Source organism: Bos taurus, chromosome 11, assembly GCF_002263795.3.
Source record: "Bos taurus isolate L1 Dominette 01449 registration number 42190680 breed Hereford chromosome 11, ARS-UCD2.0, whole genome shotgun sequence".
Classification (NCBI taxonomy): Eukaryota; Metazoa; Chordata; class Mammalia; order Artiodactyla; family Bovidae; genus Bos; species Bos taurus.
The window spans coordinates 13,333,433-13,350,881 of record NC_037338.1 but is presented as its reverse complement, the minus strand read 5'-3'; the positions used below and the strand labels follow the sequence as shown (position 1 = coordinate 13,350,881).

At 42.5% G+C, this 17,449-nt stretch overlaps 1 protein-coding gene across 3 annotated transcripts in view; it reads right to left on the bottom strand.

Moving 5' to 3' along the window:
- Positions 1-3,096, bottom strand: part of PAIP2B (poly(A) binding protein interacting protein 2B) — a 45,871-nt gene extending 42,775 nt beyond the window's left edge. Inside the window, exon 1 of one of the 3 annotated variants that reach the window (NM_001302949.2) lies at positions 2,883-3,096. The gene's annotated coding sequence lies outside the window, so the exon portion shown is untranslated. The other 2 variants (XM_024999264.2, XM_024999263.2) reach the window with 2 other exon arrangements.
- Between the last annotated feature and the right edge of the window lie 14,353 nt (positions 3,097-17,449).

Here is a 17,449-nt window from a genome sequence, read left to right as displayed (position 1 = left end):
AATCTGCCTACTTGGCTAAAATTTACTTGTAACCCCTAAATCAACACTGATGGTGCTTTGGCAGTCATTCACGGACATGCACAGAGTGGCAAAAATTTTGAGTCACTCCTGAGCACGTTCCCAGATAAGGTCAAACTAGGCAGTGCTCTGCTTTTTAGTTTCAGCTTTTGTGGGGATGATACAGGACGCAGGTCAGTAGGGGGCAGTGCAGTGCAGTGGTAGGGGGGTGGGCAGGGTTTCTGAACTCTGGCACCTGTTAGGGGTTGGCCTCAGGCAAGTCACTTAACACTTCTGTACCTCATTTTCTCTTCTGTAAAATAAAGAAATAGAATCTACCAGAATGAGTTGTATTTAGGAAAAGATTAAAATCTATGTGAGATATGAACATACTTCCTAGGAGCAATCGTTCAGTATTCACTAATTTAGTGCTCTGTGTGATTTTATATATTCTCATGAATAGTGAGAATCAACTGTAATTATTTATAATGAGATAACAAAAAATACAGATAACAATTATTTGAATGGAGAGGAGGCAGTGTGAGGCTTCAGTAAGATTTTCAAGTAGGACCTCACCAGGCACAGAAGGTACGGAAAAGTCTTTTAAGAGAGAACAGTACCTACAGAGAAAAGCCCAGGTATGTGAAATAAGCAGGTAGTTTGGGAAAAGGCACTTCAGAAAGTCCACAGCAGTGGGACATGAGGCCAGAACACCGTACCACAGTGCTTCTCTATGCCCTGTACACATCTTCCACTATGGAACCTCTCCCTCTGCATTTAATTCTTGGTTTCCAGGTCTCTCTTCCACCAAACTATGAGCTCCTTAAAGGCAAGGGTCTCTGAAAAAATCATAGTTATGGCTCTAAATTTGCAAAGGAGTAATTACTAAGCACAAATACATCTGAAAAGATGGTACAAAAAGTTTGGTTTTCAACTGCAGCCTTATACCAACTCACAATAGTGTAATAACCAATTCATAGATTTGTAATTTGTCTAGGACTTTTATTTGATGATTGCTAATAATTCTGTCATAATTTTGTTGCTGTTGTTCTAGACATCTAGGCATTTATTACAGCAGTTTTAAGATTTTCCTCTTTTCAGTGTGATTTTCCATATTAACAGGGCTCAAACATATGGTTTGAGCATTAGACAATGCTGCCTCTTCAGATTAAAGACTCCTTTTAATTCTATTAGACTTACTTCTCTATATATAAGATACAGTTTTACCATAGTAAAATACAAGGTATTTGTGACATATGTCACAAATAAGGAAAACAACACGAATTTCTCACAAAGGCTTGTAAAATTCTGGCTAAAACACAGCAGGCACCATGTTGAACTCACTGCTTACATTTCCCCACTAAGAGCTAGGAAAAATAACTTCAATTTGTGTAAAGTCATGCAATGAAGCATGGTTTGAATCTACAAGGCTTTGGACACCTGTATTTTCTTTCTTCCTCCCTTCCCCCACGCACACAGGATAAAAGACCCATCCGGCTCATCCACATACTTCAATTTCATCCATCCCCTCAAACAAAATCCTCACTGTCCAACATTCAAATTAATATTTTCAAAACCCTGAAGTCTCAGTCAAAACTGAATATGATAGGTTACTTTTTCCCCATAAAAATTCTTGGCATATTTTATTTAGGCACAACATAGTTTGTACTTTATCTAGAAACATATGGCTAGAACCACCACTAATGAAACCCAAACTGATACGTTATGAAAGTGATACCTTACAAAATGCTGTTTTTAAAGAGATTAATGCTATATTATCCAAATCACAGTGCCATACAGCTAAAATATGTCCTATATTTTATGACAAAGTAGGGTGGTCAAGCCATTACTTATACTGCAAATTCTCCGACACTCCAGTTAAGCTGTTTCAAGTATAACCCAATTCTATTTAAATAAAAAAATAATAATACATTTAAAACTTTCTTGCTGCCAGTAAACCCTTCTCATTTGCGTTTTCAAAAATGATCACCAAACAACTATAATGGGACAGATTCCAAAAAGGATATAATGATCAAGTGCCATTTTCAGGAAGGCAAAAAGCGGCTACCATTAACAAAACTGATTAAAGTCCCCAACCTTCAAAAGCTCCCCGTACTGTATATTCCGCGTCTCTTGGGTTCACCTTCCAGCTGCTTGGTAGGGGCAAATGTTAGTTTCTATGAGAGATGAGGACGAAATTTAGGGGGTGGGAGGGATCAAAGGGCAGACTCGCTGAAGGGAAGGATGAAGAGAAGTGGCCAAGGTCCCTAACTCACTAGAGGTATCAACAATGAAGGCTAGAATAACGCGGGAAGCGGAGAGTGTTTAAGAAATGCAAATAAGGCGAGGGGTGGGGAGGTGGTGGTTGCCGGGGTAGGGGTGGGGGGTGGTGGTTGCCTGGGGGGGGGGGGTGTCCGCGAATGGGGGAGGGGCGAGATGCGCAGCTCCTCCACCTTCCCATCTCCGCGAGAAGGACGGCAGGAGGCAGCACTGGTCAGTTTGCCTAGCAGTGTGGCACGCACTCGGGCACTGAAGGGACACGCAAGCCAGAGACTTCAGTTCGACTATTAGAAGGGGACTGGGGGGTGGGGCAGGGGTCAGGGGAGTTGAGGGCGGGGTTAGAATAGCGCGCGGGTGCGGGGAGAAAGGGACCACAGACCGCCCAGCGCCCCCGAGGGGCAGGGGCTGACCCCCGCGGTCCCCCTTCTCGTCGAGAGCCGCGATGTGGGACCTGCCGGCTTACCGTCCCCACAGGAGCTCGGGCAGGCGGGCACCGTCCCTCACAGCCCCGATGGCAGCGCAAAGGGAGGCGTAGGGGCCCCCAGAGCCGGGAGAGTGGCGCTTCCCGTGGGTTCTCTCTCCGGCAACCCGGCGCGCGAGCCCACCTGCGTTAACTAGAAGCCCCTCCTCCGGACCGTCCTCCTCTACTCTTTCGAGAATCTCAGCCGTCGCCGCAGAGGTCGCCGTCGCCAGAACAGTCTCGGTCCCTAGTACCAAAGCGTGAGCCACAGAACCGGGGGAGCGCCTCTACCCCTAGTCAGGTTACCTCTTACTGCACACTGGCTTCTCACCCCGCCCCCGAACCCAAGCCATTGGTTGCTGGGCACCGCCCCATTTGTCTATTGGGCAAAAGAGGATGCCGCTCAGTCACCTAGAAGGGCACGTGTGCTGGTTATTGGCCTAAATGTGAAGCAGTGCCCGCCCACTCCCTCAGAAATTTCAGCTTCTGATTGGTGTTAATGTCTGTCTTTTCGCTCCCTTCGTTCTTTCCCTCCCGGTGGAGCGTCTCCTTGCGAGAGGCACCAGCTCTGATAGGTTGAATGGACGCTATGCTTTTCCCGGATAAGGCATTGGGCCAAGGATCCGTCCGGCCCCACGTGGGGGAGGAGCCCAAGGCCCAGCATCTCTGGGTTTGTTTACACAGGCTCCTGCTCCCGTTTCCTTCCATTGGCTAAAACAGCAGCCACTTCTACCGGGTTGTGCCACTCAGCCTAGCGTGGGGAGGTGGGGGTGGGGAGTGGGGAACGGGGCATGGAGGCGGGCTTCCCTGGGATTTCCCCAGCTGTCAATTACCGAGAGGTTCTTTGAGCAAGGCTGGCTGGACCCTGATGTAGCCCTCCGTTGAAAAAAGTTTGGGAACTTGGGCTTTTTGGAGGGGCTGGAGGGAAGCAGAGGGACTCTTCCATATGTCCAGAGACAAATCTAGCTTCCTGAATATTTAAAAAATAAATAAAACCTTACTATCCCCTTGGATTTACGATGTCCAGTCTTTACTTGCCAAGACTTAGAAGTTTATCCTTTCAGGGAGTGGGATTTCTTTATGGAAGTTTTTATACATCTTTGTTCCTCCCTACCTCTCATGTTAGCTGTATACATAACATAAAGTAGAGGCTAAGTAGGTGATTGATAATGATCCAAGCTCCAATCCAAGCTCTGAGTGTATGATATGGACAAGACAGTGAAGCTGCATCCGGGGTGCTTATTCTGTAGCTGAGGAAACTGACAATAAACAAGTAACAATAAATAAGAAAACAGCTCAGTCAGAATGGCCATCACCAAAAAGTTTACAAACAAATTGCTGGAGAAGGTGTGAAGAAAAAGGAACCCTCCTACACTGTTGGTGGGAATGTAGATTGGTACACCCACTCTAAAGAACAATATGGAAGTTCCTTAAAAAACTAAAACTAGAGCTGCCAGGTGAACCAGCAATCCCACTCTGGTGTATATATCTGGAGAAAACAGTAATTCAAAAAGATATATGCGTCTGAATGTTCACTGCAGCACTATTTGCAATAGCCAGGACATGGAAGCAACCAAAATATCCATCAACAGATGAAAGGATAAAGAAAATATGGTACATGTATACAATGGAATATTATTCAGCCATTAAAAGGAGTGGAAATAATGCTATTTGCATCAACATGGATGGACCTAGAGATTATACTGAAATAAGTCAGAGAAAGACATATCATATGATATCACATATATGTGGAATCTAAAAAAAGGATAAAAAATAAACTTAATTACAACACAGAAACAGACTCACATACTAAATAAAAAAACTAATGGTTACCAAAGGGGAAAGGTGGATGGAGGGATAAATTAGGAGTTGGGGATTAATATGTACACAATATTATATATAAAACAGATAATGAACAATGACCTACTTTAATCTGCTGATGGGTGGGGCTGTGCTCACTCCCTGTAGTTTGGCCTGAGGCAGCCCCGTCCTAGAGTTTGCAGTCTCTATGGTAGACTATAGGCTCTATGGTAGGGATAATGGCCACCTCCTTCAGGAGGACTTAGGCCAGCACCCTGAGCCTCCCAGGACTGCTGCTGCCAGAGCCCCTGACCCTGTGGTAGTCACAGTTGACCCATGCCTCTGCTGGAGACTCCCAAACACTCACAGGCAAGTCTGGCTCAGTCTCTTGTGGGGTCACTGCTCCTTTCTCCTGGGTCCTGTTGAACACAAGGTTTTGTTTGTGCCCTCCAAGAGTCTCTGTTTCCCAGTCCTGTGGAAGTTCTGTAATCAAATCTCACTGACCTTCAAAGTCAGATTCCCTGAGGATTCCCAGGCCCTTTGCCAAAGATTCCCATATTGGGAAGGCTGTTTTGGGGCCTAGAACTTTCACAACAGTGCGAGAACTTCTTTGCTATAATTGTTCTCCAGTTTGTAGATCACCTACCAGCAGCTCTCAGTTCAGTTCAGTTCAGTTGCTCAGTTGTGTCCAACTCTCTGTAACCCCATGGACTGTAGCATGCTAGGCTTCCCTGTCCATCACCAACTCCTGAAGCTTGCTCAAATTCATGTTCATAGAGTTGGTGATGCCATTCAACCATCTCATCCTCTGTTATTGCCTTCTCCTCCTGCTTTCACTCTTTCCCAGCATCAGGGTCTTTTCTAAGGAGTCAGCTCTTTGCATCAGGTGGCCAAAGTATTGCAGTTTCAGCTTCAGCATCAGTCCTTCCAGTGAATATTCAGGACTGATTTCCTTTAGGATTGACTGTTTTGATCTCCTTGAAGTCCAAGGGACTCTCAAGAGTCCTCTCCAACACCACAGTTCAAAAGATTCAATTCTTCAGTGCTCATCTTTCTTTATAGTCCAACTCTCACATCATACATGACTACTGTAAAAAACAGCTTTGACTAGATGGACCTTTGTTGGCAAAGTAACAAAGACGGACGGGTCATGGTGGAGAGTTCTGACAAAATGTGGTCCACTGGAGAATGGAATGGCAAACCACTTCAGTATTCTTGCCTTGAGAACCCCATGAACAGTATGAAAAGGCAAAAAGATATGACACTGAAAGATGAACTCCCCAGGTCGGTAGGTGCCCAATATGCTACTGGAGAAGAGTGGAGAAATAACTCCAGAAGAATGAAGAGATGGAGCCAAAGGAAAAACAATATCTAGTTATGGACATGACTGATGATGGAAGTAAAGGCTGATGCTGTAAAGAACAATACTGCATAGAAACCTGGAATGTTAGGTCCATGAATCAAGGTAAATTAGAAGTGGTCAAACAGGAGATGGCAAGAGTAAACATCAACATTTTAGGAACCAGTGAACTAAAATGACTGGAATGGGTGAATTTAACTCAGATGACTGGAAGCTCTATGGTGGGGCTAATGGTGACCTCCTTCAAGAGGACTCATGCCACACACCGCACCTCCCAGGACTGCTGCTGCCAGTGTTCACGTACTGCAGTGCTGACCCAGGCCTCTGCAGAAGACCCTCAAACACTCACAGGCAGGTCTGGCTCAGTCTTTTGTGGGCTGCAATGCTCCTTTCCCTGTGTCTTGGTGCACACAAGGTTTTTCTTTGTGCCCTCCAAGAGTCTCTGGTGGGTATGGGGCTTGATTTAAACATGATTGCACCCCTCCTACCATCTTACTGCGGCTTCTCCTTTGTCCTTGGACGGGGTATCTTTTTTTCGTGGGTTCCAACATCATCCTGTCAATGGTTGTTTAGCGGTGTTCTCACAGGGGAAGATAAGTGTACATTCTTCTACTCTGCAATCTTTCAGACATGGTATTGTACAGGGAATTCTACTCAATATTCTGTAATAACCTAAATGGGAAAAGAATTTGAAAAATTTTAAGAAGAATTTGAAAAAAATTTGAAAGAGAATAGATATACGTGAATCACTTTATTGTACACCTGAAACTAATACAACATTGTAAGTCAATTATACTCCAATATGAAAATTTTTTTTAAAAAATAATAAAATGCTATGCTTTGACTAAGCACTACAAAGAAAAATAAAGCAAGGTTAAGGGAATGGCTGTTTTAGGTTTAACAGTTTAAGAGCTGTTTGAAGAAGGAGCATTGAACAGAGACATGAATAATGTGAACAGTGGGAAGGGGGTACCATCCCCAGGGTCATTATGGGCACAACTAGAATCACTAGTCATAATCCTTCATGTATTTCCAACCTGGGTTATAAGATATATGTCCTTTCAGGATTGTCTACTCTTGTTTTAAGCACTTTTTTTTTTTTTAAGCTTTATCTGATTAAATAAATAGGTCTTGTCAAAAACACATTTTTTTTTAGTTTATTTAAAATTTTTTTATGTCTTTACTGAATTTGTTACAATATTGTTTCTGTATTATGTTTTGGTTTTTTGTCCACAAGACACGTGGACTCTTAGCTTCCCAACAGTGATTGAATCCAAACCTCCTGCATTGGAAGGCAAAATCTTAACCACTGGACACAACTGTATCTCAGTAAAAGAAAATAATTGAATGGATATGTCAGCTATATGTATGGCTGTACTAACAAGCAGTTTTATAGCTTCAGATGAGTTAGTGATAAATTCATAGAAGACTAAGAGGGTCTTCTATGAATATGCAGACTAATAAGTGCAAGAAAAAGAAAAGGCACAAAATCATACTACTTTTGGTGGCTTAGCTACAAACAATAATAGCAAATACACATACAGCACTTACTGTGTGTTAGGCACTGTTTCAACTGTTTTACATTTATTAACTTTAATCCTCACAGTGGCTTCGCAGGTGTCTCAGTGGTAAAGAACCCACCTGCAATGCAGGAGACATGAGACTCAGGTTCAATCACTGGGTCGGGAAGATCCCCTAGAGCAGGGCATGGCAAACCACTCCAGTATTCTTGCCTGGAGAGTCCCATGGACAGGGAAGCCTGGAGGGCTGCAGTCCATGGGGTTGCAAAGAGTCGGATGCCACTGAAGTGACTTAGCATGCATGCACGATCCTCTTAGTAGCTCATTTTTTTTTAATTGAAATTTACCTCTTGGCTTTAAAAAATTATTTGATTCATTTGTCACTGCACTGCATCTTCATTGCTATGTGCAGGCTTTCTCTAGTTGTGGGGAGCAAGAGCTACTCTCTAGTCGCAGTGTGCGGGCTTCTCACTGCGATGGCTTCCCTTGTGGAGGATGAGCTTAGTTGTCCAGTGGCACGTGGAGGCTTCCTGTACAAAGGAATGAACCTCTGCCACCTGAAATGGTAGGTGGATTCCTAACCACTGGTCCATCAGGGAAGTAATTTTGCAGATAAGAAATCTTTGGCAAAAGGACCTTGTTGAAGGTCACACAGTGTATTCATTTCCTCTTGTTACTCTAACAAAGTACCACAAACTTAATTGTTTAAAGCGATATACATTTATTATCTTGAAGTTCTGGAGCCTTGAGGTCAAAAATAGGTTTCAATGAGCAAAAATCAAGATGTCTGCAGGCCTGCGTTCTATTTGGAGGCTCTAAGGGAGAGTTCATTTCCTTGCTTTTTCCATCTTCTGGAGGCCACCTACGTTCCCTGGCCCATGGCCTCTTCCTCCATCTTTAAAGTAAGCAGTGAGGCATCTTCTCTCCCTCTGACTTCTACTCCCATCCTTACATCTTCTCTCTCTGACTCTCCTGCCTTCCTCTTAATAAGACATATGATTACACTGGGTCCACCTGGTAACCCAGGATAATTAGTCAAAATCCTTGACTTAATCACATCTACAAAGTCTCTTTTACCATGCAGAGTAAACTAGCCACAGGTTCTGGAAATTAGGGCATTGGCATCTTTGAGAAGATATTATTTAGTCTAACACACACAGCTAGCGGTGGAGGCAGGATTCAAATTCAGATAATCTGCCTCCAGAGTTCTTACTCTTATTATGCTGTTGCCTCTGTGGCAATATTTACATAGTCAGCCTCGTGTTAACACTGAATATGGATTAACACTGGAAGGCAGGGAGTGGGAAAGTAGATATGGGCATATGAGAGCTAATTTCCCTTATTTCACAGCAGAAAGGCACTAGCTAGACTAAATAGATAGCTTAAAACTAAAACAAAAAATTCAAGAATATATAACCAAATTATTAACATATGAAGATACATATATCAAAAGAAAAGGTTAAAAAGTTGAAAGTTTGCCTCCATGGTAGAGAATGGAACTGGCAATTTTCATTGAAAGCCTTGGAAAACCAACTGATTTTGTAAAATGTGTGCAGGTATTACTTTGATTAAAGAGATTTAATTAGAAAACCCTAAGTGTGAATATGGGACCTTGTTTACGGAGTTTCTATTTGCAGCGTCTACCCTGCTGGTTTTCACTCTCATGTTCCCCGGCTCCCTGACCTTGTCTTGGGATCCTGTTTCTTGCCTCTGGCTCCTTCCATGGTGACTAGATTTGGCTGAGTTGCTCAGCCTTGGCACTCTTCCTTGGACACAGCTTTGGTATTTGTCCTCCAGCTGCAAGTCTGAGCCTCTGAGTATCTAAACCTCCACTGTCAGAAAGGGGGGAAGACAAGGACTAATCTAGCTTTGGTAGGTTCCAGCCATGACATGTGGGTACAGAAATTCTTTCCAATTTCTATATGGGCTGAAGCCAAAAGGCAGAGACCAGAATCAGAGGTAAAAGTAGGGATCCTACACCTGGGAGTTCATCTTAGGGGCAATGCAGAGAGCAGGAGCCAAGTCGTACAGCCAATATGGGAGGAGTGAATAGAGGTGAAAAAATGGAAGTTTCTTCCAAGAACAAAGAGAGACAGAGGGGACCGGGGCACTGGGGTGGGCCTTGGCCAGGGATGACAAATGAATGGGCCATAGCCCAATGGGCCTCTCATTAAGATCATTTAAAATTACTCCAATAATTTTTTTTCTAGGTTCATGGTAGATTAGACTTTGCCTTCCCTTTAAAGTTAGACACAGACATCTGATTTGCTTTCTCCAATGAAATGTGAGTGGAAGCTGTTTGTGTTATTTCTGGTCAGATGTCTTAAGAGCAAGTACATTATATGGCGCACCTTCTTCCTACCACAACCTTGTAGGAAGAGAGCTGAGGCGCTGAGATGGAGCCTCCAGCAGCTTGTGTCATTTGAGTACCTACAATGAGCACAGCCCCCTGCCTCCTCACACCAGACATAGAGAATAAGTGACAGATTTCACTGTATTAAGGCTTTGAGACATTGGAATTGTTTGTTACCACAGTCTGACCTTACCTATCATGGCTGATGTACCGGAGCAGTGAGCACAAGGTGGCGTTTTCATAAAGTCGATGGATCAAGCCAGAAAACCAAATTCTTTCAGTGGATACAGAAGGTAGGAAAAGTGATGGCAAAGTCAAGAATCAAGAGCTGAGGAGAGCTGGGATGAAAACAGGTTGGAAGTAAAATTGAGGATGCCAGTTAATTTCTAGGGAAGGAGCTGAATTAAAGTGAGAAATTCTTATCTTTATTATTCGCTCATTTCTGACCCACAGGCTCATCTGATGGGTTTGAAGACTCCGGGTCAAGTGGACATGAGAGTAGGTGAAGCGTTGTGACTATGCAGGTTGGTAGTAGAGGGGAACGTGGAAAATATAGTAGGGGTATTCTAACTAGAGAGCTGAACATAAATCCTGCAGGGACAAGGAGCTTTACAGAGCCACAGTGATGGCGATGGTAGGTTTCCTTTGAGCTTTTCAATGAGAAGTTTTCTTTGGTCATCACTGTGTGTGGTGAGCAGTGTTCAGGTGGACAAAGACACACCCCTCTAAACTGAGAGGTGAACTGGGGGCTAGGTCAGAAGTCAAATGATTCTGAAGGAATATTAACAGATTGGCCTTGGAGGCAAAGATAGGGGCTAATATAGAAAATGTCCATGCTAGGAGGTTGGGTCAGAAACATGCAAGGAAGCACTGGGAGTTAGAGAGAAGGCAACAATTCCTCATGCTTCCCATGCATCCCTTGACTTCAGGATGGAAGTCTCACGTAGCAGTAATGCACAGGATGTCATTTTTGATTCTGTACTTCATAGACTATATTCAGGGCTAGCGAAATCTAGTCAAGAAGCATGGCAACAGAACATCAACCTGAACACATGCTCCCTGGCAGTTTTGGTTGTCTAGAGTGTATGGGTTTGAAAATGCAGAACATTAAAAAGAGGTGGCCTGCCAAGTGTGAACAGAACACCCTGCATGTGGCAGCTGCTACTGGCTGTGATGGGATGCATGTTTTAGCCTCAGATGCACGGCCCTTAGGAAACCATGACTAAAATCTGATTTTAGGCTAGAATTCCATTGCCTGGGGTAACATTTGGCCTTCACTGGGGTTCTCTTCCGTAAGAAATGGGTACAGAGTTGAGGTTAACAGACCTGACAGCCCCCTGAGTTACAGTTGCCCTCATAACTTTGTAATAAAGAGGCTATAAAATACCAGACTGGCTGAGATAAGCTCAGGGCAGAGATGAAGTCTGCAGCCTGTGGATTACAGAGCAACTTTCTGGGACCTAACAAATCACCTTGTCTTCTGAGTTAGTCACTTGTGGTACTTTTAGAGTAGGAAAGGAATGACTGAGTATTAGTAATATCAATGACCCCCAGAGAGGATAATAAATTATGTTGAAGCTTTGGTGGTCTTGGTGAGAGGTCTGTACAAAGATCACTGGTGTCTTGCCTGGAAATGAGTGTCATGGCATGTGAGCAGAGCTTCAGCTTCAGAGGGAATGCAGCTGCTTGGCAAAAAGTCAGGCTGGGCACATGTTCAACTGGGCACTTGTACCAGGGAGGGTGGTGATAATGGGGCAGCTCCTCAGCTTTCCTGTTGACTGTGTACATCTGGAATCTCTGACACTGAATGGCAGGGGGAGCTGGGGTTCCATGGGCCCAAGCAATGCTGGTGGACAGCAGGCATGCTTCCTTCAGGAGAAGCTCTGGTTGTTGGTCTTGTCCAGAGGGGCCAAAGAACTCAAATAGTGTGGGCAGCATGGGACCAAGTGCTGGCTTTGGATACACTGCTTCCAAGAGCAGCTGGAATGAAGTGATCTAGGTTACTGTCCTCTCTCTCTGGCCCTCCCTCCATTTCAAGTTCAGCAATATGCCTCCTCTCATCTCTCCAGTTATTTTTTAAGAAGAGTGGGGCCAGTTAACTGCAAACTTTTATTTTGTTGGGTCAAATGTGAAAGTGGTATATGATACCTGTAGCCATATACTACACCTATTGTCCTTCTCCATGCCTCTCCACACCGCATGTAACTCCTTCTCTAAGGAAACACTGAACAAATATTCCTTAAGCATCGACTTAATGAAGCATCAAATCATTAACTTCCCCGGACACCTGTGGGTCCTGATCTGGCCCTTCTCTACCCACCCTAAGAAGGAAGACTCTGCCCAAGTACAACTGGAATACAGAAAAACCCTTTTTATAGTTGAACCTGGAGCACAGCACCAAACATAAGGATCAATGAAGCATCAATCTGAAGATGCCAGATGGAGAGATGGGAGCAGGAATGAGGCCATGGAAGACAGGGCAAAGACAGGGTATAGTTCAACAAATGCCCATAGTTCAACTGGCATGGGCTGAACTATGATCATCAGATCCTCCATGGAGCCTGAAATCCACACCACTCAGGTGAGCTAAATGTAAAAGGGTTCCAGCCCGCTCAGTAGGGACTCCAGTAGACCTCAAAGGCATAGTTGGCTAATGTTGGCACTGATTTGGCCAAATAAATTAAAGAGCTGAGAGAAAGAGATCCAGAAGCAGGGTCCAAAAACATCCCAGAAGAGAGCCAAAGTCAAGACCAAAGAGGGCAGTGGTGCCAGGGCTGAGAGGTGAAAAAAATTAGACAAAATTTAAAAGATGGAAGCCAGGTGAAAGGAAAATGAGGAACAAAAGCCAAAAATGGGGGAAAGAGTGTAGCCAGGACTTGTAAAGAGGGCTGAGACACTCTAAATTCTTTTGTGTTAGGTGTCAACCTAACACAAGATAGGAGAGGATATAATGTAATTAAGAATCCAAGTGATACTAGTAGTAGTGATTTAATGGTAATGATGATTTCAGCGATCATTTAAAAAACAAGCTAAAACAGCTGTGGAATATATTTGGGATAGTTGGGAAAATACAACGCTGTACTAGATGCTAGCATTAGGAAATGATTGTTCATTCTGTTGGCATAATGGTGGTATGGTGGTTAATAGGAAGAATATTCTTAATTTTTTAGAGCTGCAAGATGAAATATTTTAGGATAAGCTATCATGATAATAATAACTGAAATAGTTTAGCAATACAGGCACATGTACTCATTGATATAGTCAATACAACAAAATGTTGACTATTTTTGGACTTAAATGATGAGAATATGACTGTTCCGTGTACTAGTCTTTCTACTGTTCTGTTTAAATATTTTTCTTAATAAAAGTTAAAAATAGGCTAAAACATTAGCTTTTATGAATGGGTCAATCAGAAACTAAAATACAACTATGTAATAAGTGATTATCCTAATGAGAAATCAAGACTATGTGCATGAAAATATGTTATCAATTATTAGTGTTGACATCCATTTGGCAAAAGGTCTTTAGCATAGAGACTGCAGACTAAACGAAGTTAGAGATGGATGATAAGATAATTTCTGAATTTCTACAGCAGTTTCTTAGGTCTATCTTGATTTCAATGATCTAAATATTCATTTACAAATTCATCTATTTTAAGGACATTGAGAGTGATTACTTTTTTTTTCTCTTGAGTGCTTGCATCTATTTAATGAACCTTGTCATTTTTGTCTAGCGTTTTTAATTATGTGTTGTGACTGCCTGATTTATTCCTCAATAATATTGCCACCTTTTTAATGATCATGTTTTAGAATTCTTGATTTCTCTACCTCCCATGCACATGTTCAACAAGTATCTATTTATGGGTGAACTTTAAAGATTCATGTTGTGAATACATTTGCAGAGCGCACAAACACCACTACTACCCAATTTATCTTTTGCAAACCATTATGTTTGTATAGAAGCTGGCATTCTAAACGCAAATCTCATCCACATTCCCAATGATTGAAGGGTTTCACTATACTTTAAAACAAAAATTCCAAGAATGCTTCCAGGTTCCAAATTTACCCCTCCTGTAATGGAAAATCCAGGGTTGACCTCTCCTGCTGAGGTGGTAGTTTCTGATTGCACAGTATCGTGTTCCCTTCCTGGTGTTGCAGGAGCCCAAATACTCTTTTGAGAATCCCTCCCCTCACTAGAAACACAGACTGTTCATTTAGCAATTAGAGCTGTCAGCATAGCAAGCTGGCAAGACAGCAAGCAGCTTCTGGCCCTGGGCAGGGAGCCCTTGGCAGAGACAGGACTTCAGGGCTAGGGAAATAGGTAGGACAGTGACTCTAATTTGTTACTTCCCCAGCACTTATATGCGTCTTGTATCCTGGCAAACGACATGTGTGTTAAGCATTCTTATATGGTAGAGAGGAAAGTTAGGAAGGAAGTATAGCAAGAAGGTAAGAACATGATCTGTAGGTCTCCAAGAGCTCAGATCTAGGTGATGCTGCCTCATCCATTCATTCCTCCATTCAACACCCACCTACTGACCATTTATTCTATTCTGCAAGCTTGGTGCTGGGGACTCACTGGTGAATGTGACCTGGTTCTTGTCTTTGAAGAACACACAGTGAGTGGAAATGACCGAAATATAAATAAGAGCAACAACAGGTTTCAGACTTTATGGGGCATAGAGAAGATATACAAATAGGACCAGAATAAACTGTGGGTCTCCACGGTTTCTACCTGCCCCTTTGTCCAGAGGACCCACATTTCCTAACTGTTTCAGTATGCTAATACTTTCTAAGATTCCTCTTTGAGGTTTTCCATCACCTGAACAGGAACTCTTGAAACTCCTCAATTTTTTGTGGTATGTGCTATCTGTGTATTTTATTTTGACCTGTAAATGGTGTTAAGCCTGGGATGGCTATTTAGGTATCACATATACATAAATCTTGTCACCAAGATTTGATGGCAGTGATTATCTTGTACTCTTACATAATGGCAAGCACAGTGCTAATTATATAATAGCTACTCAATATGTATTTTGAATTTAATAGTTACCGAATTATCAGAAGGCCCTTCATCTCTCTTTCTCAGATAGTTAGTGTTAGTCGCTCAGTTGTGTCCGACTCTTCTTGACCCTATGGACTGGAACCCGTCAGACTCCTCTGTCCATGGGGTTTTCCAGGCAAGAATATCGGAGTGGGTTGCCATTTCCTTCTCCACTTTCTCAGATATACAATATGAAATATTAAGAGAATTGCCCAACCCTCCTTACCTTCTAACACTGATGATCAAGACTTCTGAAGGATGAATATATTTTGTCTGGATAACGGTGAATAATTAGCATTCTCCATTTCATGGAATTCAGGATATAGACATCAGGGAAGGATCAAGGTAGTGCCCTTTGCTAGTTAAGATTCTTTAGACACAACTGACAGAAACCCAACTTGGAATTCCCTTAAGCAAAAAAGGAATTTGTTGGTTTATTAAAGCCTCAGGATTATTATTAGAATCAAGTATCATTGGATCCAGTTATTCAGACAATGTCATCAGGCCCTGTTTTTCTTTTCCTCTGTCTTCACTCTGTTCTTCTCTGTGGTAGCTCTATTGTTAAGCAGGTTCTCCAACTCTCATAGGAAAGATGGACCCATGCAGCTTTTGGCTTTACAATTCTCATAACATCAATTCCAGAAAAGGACAGAGCCTTACTCCCCAACCACGATCCTAGCACATTTCATGTAGGGACTCCAACTGGCTATAGTTGTGTCCCATGCCCACTCATTTGACTGACTACTGAAGACAGTAGGAGGAAGCAGCAGAATCGTCTAGGCCTAGGTCACCTTCCCACCCTTGCACTGGGGTAATGTTACTAGAACCACTAAGGATGGGGAAGGGAAAGTTCTCCAATAGAAAAAGGGATATTGGGTGGACAAAAACCAGATATCCACAAGCTTCTTGATAATATTTACCTAATCTAGAAGCTGGGAGAATTCAAGTGCATTAGGGCAGTAGAATGTACTGAGGGACCATTATTTATCCTTTGGAGGAGTACTGCATCTTGATTTCCTTTTAAACACTAGTGGCATCTAACGGGTAGAAAGTGAGCTAACTGCTCCAACTTGTTCTTTACTAGTTGTCCTCTCGTATGCACAGTAGATGAAGTAAGTAAAGTGAAAGTCACTCAGTCATGTCCGACTCTTTGCAACCCTATGGATTGTACAGTTCATGGAATTCTCCAGGCCAGAATACTGGAGTGGGGAGCCTTTCCCTTCTCCAGGGCATCTTCCTAACCCAGGGATCGAACCCAGGTCTCCAGCATTGCAGGCAGATTCTTTACCAGCTGAGCCACGAGGGAAGCCCAGATGAGTTAAGTGGCCTTCAGATAGGTTGTACTCCTTTTGCCAACTTATGGGAAGTTGTGGTTTATTTTATAAGTGGGTCAAAGTCCCACATAGCCGGGTCACCCCAGAGTAAAGAATGAGGTGAGAGTATGAAACAGGTAGCAGGCCTCAGTCTACATGGAGCCATAGGGCATGGTGCCCATCTGAAAGCCCAGTCACAGACTGGGCCCATCAAGGATGTAATTTGTTGAGCACATGGGTTTAACTCGGGGGTTTATCAGAGACCAAGCCTATGAGCAAAATAAATTTCCCACCTCAACAACTGATGGACTAGGGTTACTAATAGTTTCTGGCCTTCCCAACTGTCCTCCCTAAGAAAGAGAAATTACTGATCTGGTTAATCATATTGTAGAATGGTAATTGGGTCCTGTTCATTACTGATCAAAATCATCACAGGCTGGAAGATGCTTAGTCACATAGCTGGTAACTGATGAAGCCTCAGGTGGGGCTGGCAGCTGAAGTGTCTTGGCTCTATTCCACAAGCCTTCTCCAGGTGGCCTGGGTTTCTTTCAGCATAGTAACTGAGTTCTAAGAAGTATTTCCCCAAAAGGAAGCAGAAGTTACTCATTCTTTCAGGCTTTTGTTTAGAACATCATCTCCATCTCATTCTGTTGACAAAAGCAGTCACAGTCCAGCCTAGATTCAATAGGAGAGAAAATTAACTTCACCTCTTGATGTGAGGAACACTATGCAGAAAGGAGGAATTTTGCTGTTGCTGGAGGTCATCTATGGACAGTAGCTACCACATACAGTTTGAGATTTACCCTATCATAATAACATGATGTATTTTTAATCTTTAAAAAATTTCCCATTTGATAGTCACTATTATCTTTACTAATATTTTACTAATATAAATTTAATATTTGTGATATTAAATATTAACAACATTGATATTGTTAATTAATATTTAATATATTAATATATCAACAATATTAAATATTAACAATATTTAAATGTATATATCCTTAATCACTATGAGGTTATAAAATACATACATATATATAAATGTTTTTAGGCCATTTATGCTTTTTCTAGGAACTGTCTTTATATTTTTGCTCATTTTCTCTCTTATGATATCTTATTGACTTATAGGAGCTATTTATATGTCACAGATATTAATCCTTTGATGCTTGTTTCAAATATTTTCTTCCTATTTGTCTTTTTTAAAAAAATTACTTATTTATTTGTTTATTTGGCCACACCGTGTCTTAGTTGCAGCATACCAGATCTTCAGTTGGGGTATGCAAAGTCTTAGTTGTGGCACGTGAGATCTAGTTCCCTGAC